Below are 7243 nucleotides of genomic sequence, written 5' to 3'. Positions count from 1 at the left end.
GTAGAGAAACCAACATCATCAGACTCATAAATAGATTCCTAGGATTTAATAAATGGTCCAACAACATTAAAGTAAGCCATTTTGATTTTGAACAATTGGTCTAACTTTTCCGAATGCTCTGAAACTTTTTGTGCGTCCTTAGGATAACACCGGGTATTTATGTGCCAAGTTTCATCTACAACAAAAATCATTTGCTACTAAAAGTAAATGCCAAATAAATAAACAAAAAGGTAAAAGAAAAGAAAAGGAAGAGGTGAGGCAGAGAGAGAGAGAGAACACCCCACCGCTCCCTGGGCCTTAGCCCATCGGCCGGCCCAGCCCACCGATGCCCACGGGTCGTCCCTTCCTCTGTTCAGCCAAACGGGGTCGAAACAGGGGCGCGGTTCTGCCCCAACCACCTCGCCGGCGATGCCCCAGCGAGGGGATAAGGCCCCGCACCTCCCCGTCTCCTCTTTACCCGCACCCACTCACCCCCGCTCAGCTTGCCCCTCTCCGCCTCCCCTCTCAGATCCCCTTTTCCCTTCTCGTCAGGCGCGGTCGTCGCCGTCGCCGTGCCACCACCGCGGCCACCGCCACCACGAGGCCTCACCGCCGCGTCCCTCATCTCCGCCGTAGTCGTCCACATTGTTTCCGTCCACGAACTCGAGCTGGGAGCCGCTGCAGAGGGCGAATCGAGCCGTCCCCTTTGCTTCGGTTGCCATCACTTCTCCGCCGATCCGCTTTGGTCTGCTGCTCCTAAACTCCCACGGGCCTGCGTATGTGCCGCTCGGTGAGTCCCGCTACCACCTCCCCTATCTTACTAGCCCGCCCCCTGCGCCATTGCTTACTGTCCTCACTACTGCGTTCCGGCCGCCACCGTTTACCTCACCTCCGTGGCAACTGGCCGCCCCAGGGCCAGCTGAGCACTCGGGAGCACTTATTGCTCCACCACGAAGCCGCCTGATCCGTTCGTTGGATGAAACCGAGCCCTAGCACGCGATTCGCTCGAAGCCCGAGCTCCAATCGCCGCCACGCTGGTCACCGCTGTCGTTCTAGGCCTCTGCTGCCGCTGCCGACTGCCCAGATGGATGCGCGCAAGCTCCCTCGAACGAACAATCCCCTCCGCTTCTCATTTGGTCTCCAGAGGCGTTTTTCTGAGCCTCGCCGCCGCCTCTATGGTCGCCGACGGCGCGCCACCACATTCTAAACGCCGGTGGGCTGCTGTCCGGTGGGACCCAGTGGTTAGCCCACTCATCCCGCGCCTAAGCACTCACTGACTAGTGGGCCCTTACTGTAGCGTTTAGGTTAGAGCTAATTAACCTACTAACTAACAGAGTCACTTGCAAGATGGGCCCACCTAACTAATTAACTTCGTTAGCCTAGTTAACCCACTAACTAAGCTACCGTCACTGGGTCCCATTGGACCCGGTTGACTAGTCAACCAGCTGACTGGACCAGTCCAGTCGCTGGCAGGTGGGTCCAGTGGGCCCCCTTTAACAAGTCAAGCCCTCAGTTGACTTTTGACTGGGCAGTCAAATGGGGCCCACTATCAGCCACACCAGCACCCTGCTGGGTGCACTAGTGGCTACCCGTAGCATTTCCGGTTTAAAATAATTCAAATTAAAATTAATCTAGGAATTCCAGAAAATGAATAAAACTTTGATAAATCTTAGAAATAAATGGTAACTCAGATCGGCATGTTGCTTAGAATGACGAGACGAATCTGATCGTGTCGTTTATTTCCATGTCGGAACCCTCTACATAGGTGAACCTGTAACTTTTAGCCCGTTTCAGGTAGATGAATAGTGCATATGAACCGGTTAATAAATCCAAGTAAAAACCTAAAGTAACTGAATGACTTAGACATATCTTTAGGCAACCTTGCACTGCACATTAGCATAGCATACTTTGTGTTGCATCTGTTTTCTCTGTATTTACTGTTTCTCCCCCATCTTCTCTCTGGTAGACCCCGAGACCGATGCTGCCCCTATGATCGACTACGTCACCGACGACTCTTCTTACTTTGCAACTGAGCTTCTAGGCAAGCACCCCCCCCCCCCTTTGAACATTCCAATATCGCCTATTATATCCTCTCTTATGCTTGCATTAGAAATTGTTGCTGCTACTGCTTTACCTATTCTGATGCATGGCCTGATCTTGTAACCTGCTATTGTTACCTACCTGTTTTCTCTACTCTCTACTACTATAAAAACCCGAGTTGGTGGTGATGGTGTGCCTGCCATCCTTCAATTATGGCCATCGGATCTAAATCCAACGCTAGCTGGGCAATCTGTGGCAATTTTGCAAAAAACCGCCCGCCACTCCTCTATTTGCAGATGACTCCTTGTATCTCCTGTTCATCCCATCTCTCCTCTGCCTCATCTGTCCATCTCAGAGAGAAAAGGAAGGCCGTGGAACGATCTGGAGAGGTGTCGCGCTGCTGTTGGTGTCGGCGCTATCCACCCCAACACTCATGCCCCACCGTCGACCACCACGACGACGCCCCACCTCCTCGCCATCTCCTCCGCGGCTCCGCCCCCTTCCCAATCTTCCCAACGTCGATCTTGGCAAGTACGCGGCCGAGTGCCGACGCCGTCCTTGCCCCGACACCTCCGCTGCCTCCTCTGTTTCTTTCAACAGCCTTACCGTCCACCCCCGTCCTCATAGCTGTCTCCTCCGCGCCGTCCCCGCCTCTTCCAACGCCGTCCTCCGCAAGTAAGTCGTCGGCTGCGCGCTGCTCATCCACGGCGGCGCCGCCACCACCTACTTCTATTCTCCCCTGATGCGCTACACGGCTTGTTCTGTTGTGATGGTTGAGGTGGAGGTGCTATGCTGGACTACTTCCTCTCCATCTCTAATCTCTTCCCGTCTACATGCTTTTATAGACAACTTCTGGTCATATCTCTAGCCGCCAGACCTTAACCAAGGATGGGAGTAGTGTGAGCGTATTTGCAATTTTGCTTGGCTGCCTGTAAACGCTCAACTCAATGCACTAGGAAGAATCAGATCTTTTTTTGCCGTAGTATCTGGGGATGTTTTGGGAATAGAACAAGAATTGATTGTTTCTTACTTTTCATTCCAGCAATTCTTCTGTACAAATAAGATATAACCACTGAGTTTACAATGACAGCCAAATAGGCTGCATTATTTAGATTAACATATAATGGTGAATTGATTGTAGTTAAAAATGTAAAGTATTAGTTCCTTTGGGGCAGTTAAGTTTGATTGGATAACCTGATTTTACTAATAGATGGTAAAAAAGCATGTTTTTCTTTGTTTAATATTCACCCTGGTATCTTGGGTGCCTTTTAACCAGAATTTGGACACAGGATAATATTTGTCCTTTTCCACTTATTTTTTCAACAACGGGTGTTGATATATATGGTCAAGGTTTACTAGAATAGCACACTGATATATACCAACAATATGTAACTTGGGATTAAGTTTGGAGAAAATACAACACCTGGGTGGTCCAGGTAGCTTGTTAGTAGTTACCACTGTAATGTATTCGTTGCATAGCCTGAAGCTTTTTATTCTTTGGCATTCTGGTTTAGTGTTGATTAGACTAGGAAATCAAGATGTCAATATACATAAAGGCATGATTTTCAAACTCTGCTGGCCTTTTAGGATTACGATACATTGAAACAGAGGATAATGCCTGCCCTTGATATATTGTCTTCTCTCCTACGTGTTGTCTCCTAATTTTTGCTACCTATTCCAGCTTTGTATGGAACTTTACTGTACTTGATTCTGTGGTGGATCAGCTTGTTTTAGAAGAGTTAGTTAGACAGAAATTCTCCAAGCTAGGTTTGTTATATTTCCCTTTATATAAAATCGCATGACTTCGTCAGGCATATGCACATATATACTTAGTATCAGCTCAAACTACACTTGGATTTTTTTGTTTTCACCAAATCATTGAAATTTTTGAAAAACGATGATTTACATGGCAGGTCAAAAAGATATTCGATAAGCTTAGGAGTTTCTAGGAGAAACCCTTGGATTTAGGTGTGAAGCTGAAGAACTACAAGGTCAAGAAAGCAGCAGGTCTTACGCCCCAAACTGCAAGGGCTCGAAGTGGAGCAAAAGATGACGAGACCAAATTAGATTTTTGTGCATTATATGGTGTCTTGGCAGATTTAGATTCCTATTAAAAATGATACCATTTTGTTTATGTTGACTACTATTTCAACCGCTAGAACATATTCTGTAATTTAGCATGTTCAGCGCAGTCTGGTTGTGAGTAGATGTATTTTAGTTAAGGAATATGTGTGCTTGTGGGCACTTGCAGTTTAGCATTTCGTCAAATATTGCTCAGTTGTTCTCCTGTAGTTATTTGATTGCTATTCGACCTACATCACTTGCAAATATTTATGTTGCTAATTTTCCTTTTTTTGGTAGGTTCGACGAGAAGTCGGTATATGATCTAAATGTTTGGCTTAGAAGAAGGATTTTATTGGTTGGAAACCGTGTGTTTGATTGTGCTAAATGTGTACCTATCAACTATATGACATCGATTTGATCAATGTCTAGGTACATTCTTGTGTTTTTTATCTTTTGTGATTCCGCAACTATATGACATCGATTTGATCAATGTCTTAGAACATTCTTGTGTTTTTTATTCTTTTGTGATTCCGTAGCGTAGCACGGGCATCTTACTAGTTATCCTAAACTGCTTAGTATAGGCTGGTTAGAGACCCATCAGAGACCCAATGTTGACCCAACTGCCTCGCTGGATTATCAGAAGACCCGATCAACGGGATTGAAGACCAGGCCCCGACACCGCACAACACTCCCCTTAGTTGTATGACACCGCAGCCTTACTATCAAGTGCCGAGGGTGATACCTTGTTAGCACTTCTGATGCTAACTCTGTGGAGTAGTTACCCGGTCATGGTCATCGAGGGTGATTCCTCCTTTTCCACTTCCGATAACAACGTTGTCGTGCAATACCTCAAGCGTGAACCTCGAGTGTGATTTCCTCTTACGTTCATCTTGATGTGTACATCAGGTGGGAATCCAACGAGGGTGAAGCCTCGGGTTCCTTCTTAATGTGGTAGCCACCCGGATTGCCTTTACATTACTATTGTTACTGATTAAAGTGGATAAAGACGGTTCGGCCCTAAGAGGTACCCACCCGAGCATGTGATGCGAGTGATATGGAGGATCCCAGGCAGGAGGCCTTGCCTTTTCGATCGATGGTGCTTTTGTGCTAGCCTTCTTAAGGCAAACTTGTTTAACTCATGTCTGTACTCAGATAATGTTGCTTCTGCTGACTCGTTTGTATTCGAGCTTATGTATTCGAGCCCTCGAGGGCCCTGGCTTGTAATATAAAGCTTGTATTATTTTAATTTTTTCCTAGAGTTGTGTTGTGATATCTTCCCGCGAGTCCTAGATCTTGATCATACACATTTGCGTGTATGATTAGTGTACAATTGAATCGGGGGCGTCACAACAGGTATGACTATCTTGATTCTGTCATAAAATCATCATGGATGTACATGCATGACAGAAAACGTGACCTACTATGACAAACACGTATCATCACAGAAGTATATTTTTTTGTAGTGCTCCCCTGGACTCCAACTGAAGCAACCAAGCATCGCCTTCTTCAGCATTGGAGGAGGGAGAAGACATGGTGCCTGTCTTAACAGATCTGCCAGAAAATAGCAAGTAAAGAAAAGAGGAGATTTCTCCATGATACCGAGGTCAACAGGTTCGGGGGGTATATAAAGATTTTTTAACTGAGTCCGGAAGGTACCTGAGGTGGGAAAAAACATGGTGCCAGGGGCACCCTTGTGTCTTGTGCCCACCAGGGTCACCTTCCTGGTAATTTCTTATTTTCCTAATTTTTTAAATATTCCAAAATTGGCAAAAAATATTTTTGCGGATTTTTTGTAGTCCGTTTACTTACCGTATCGCATACCTCCTCTTTTTCACGATTCTAGAGTGTTCCAAAAGGTTTCTTTTATGTGTTCTTCCGGTGCCATAGTTTGGATAATATTGCTTTCAATATTAATGGGTGTACCTGAGATATAATGTTTTATTTATTGCACATTAACAACCTTCGTGTTAGTGCCTTTGGCATTATTTATCTTGATAGCTCCAGAACGATAAACCTCCTCGATAAAGTAGGGTCCTTCCCATTTGGAGAGGAGTTTTCCTGCAAAGAATCTAAAACGAGAGTTGTACAAAAGAAGATATTATCCAACTTTGAACTCATGCTTTTGGATCTATTATCATGCCATCTTTTAACTTTTTCTTTGAATAACTTTGCATTTTCATAAGCTTGGGCTCTCCATTCATCTAACGAGCTAATATTAAATAACCTCTTTTCACTAGCAAGTTCCAAATCATAGTTGAGTTCTTTAATTGCCCAATATGCTTTATGTTCTAACTCAAGAGGTAAATGACAAGCTTTTCCATAAACCATTTTATGAGGAGACATACCCATAGGATTTTTATATGTTGGTCTATAAGCCAAAAGTGCATCATCTAGTTTCTTAGACCAATTCTTCCAGGACCTATTGTCAATCTTTTGTATGATTAGTTTTATTTAGCTAAGTTCAACTTGACCACTAGACTGAGGATAGTAGGGTGATGCAATTCTATGGTTAACATCATACTTGGCAAGCATTTTACGGAAAGCACCATGAATTAAGTGTGAACCACCATCAGTCATTAAATATCTAGGGACTCCAAATCTTGGAAAAATATCTTCCTTAAGACTTTTAATAAAGGTGTTGTGATCAGCAGTACTAGTTGGAATTAGCTTCTACCCACTTAGTAACATAATCAACATCAACCAAAATATGAGTATACCCATTAGAGGAAGGAAAATGTCCCATGAAATCAAATCCCCAAACATCAAATGGTTCAACAACAAGTGAATAATTCATAGGCATTTCTTAACACTTACCGATATTACCTATTCTTTGACATTCATCACAAGATAAGATGAACTTACGGGCATCCTTAAAGAGAGTAGGCAAACAAAACCCAGATTGCAATACCTTATGAGCAGTTGTGTCTCCCGCATGATGTCCTCCATAAGCTTCAGAGTGACATTTCCATGGGATTTGTTCCTATTCATGCTCAGGTACACAACGTCTAATAATAACATCTACTCCTTCTTTATAAAGATGTGGGTCATCCCAAAAGTAATGTCTTAAATCATAGAAGAATTTTTTCTTTTGTTGGTATGTAAAGCTAGGTGGTATGTTTTTAGCAACAATATAATTAGCATAGTCAACATACCAAGGTGT

The 7243-nt window shown here is 44.4% G+C and overlaps 1 long non-coding RNA gene across 1 annotated transcript; it reads left to right on the top strand.

Moving 5' to 3' along the window:
* The first annotated feature begins 394 nt into the window (after positions 1-394).
* LOC119302447 lies at positions 395-4310 on the top strand. Its single transcript, XR_005147602.1, has 2 exons — positions 395-769; positions 3933-4310. It is a non-coding gene; the product is annotated as an uncharacterized LOC119302447 (long non-coding RNA).
* The last annotated feature ends 2933 nt before the right edge of the window (positions 4311-7243 follow it).

Source organism: Triticum dicoccoides, chromosome 1B (assembly GCF_002162155.2).
Source record: "Triticum dicoccoides isolate Atlit2015 ecotype Zavitan chromosome 1B, WEW_v2.0, whole genome shotgun sequence".
Lineage (NCBI taxonomy): Eukaryota > Viridiplantae > Streptophyta > Magnoliopsida > Poales > Poaceae > Triticum > Triticum dicoccoides.
The sequence above is the reverse complement of the archived record's forward strand: the minus strand, read 5'-3'. Positions and strand labels throughout refer to the sequence as shown.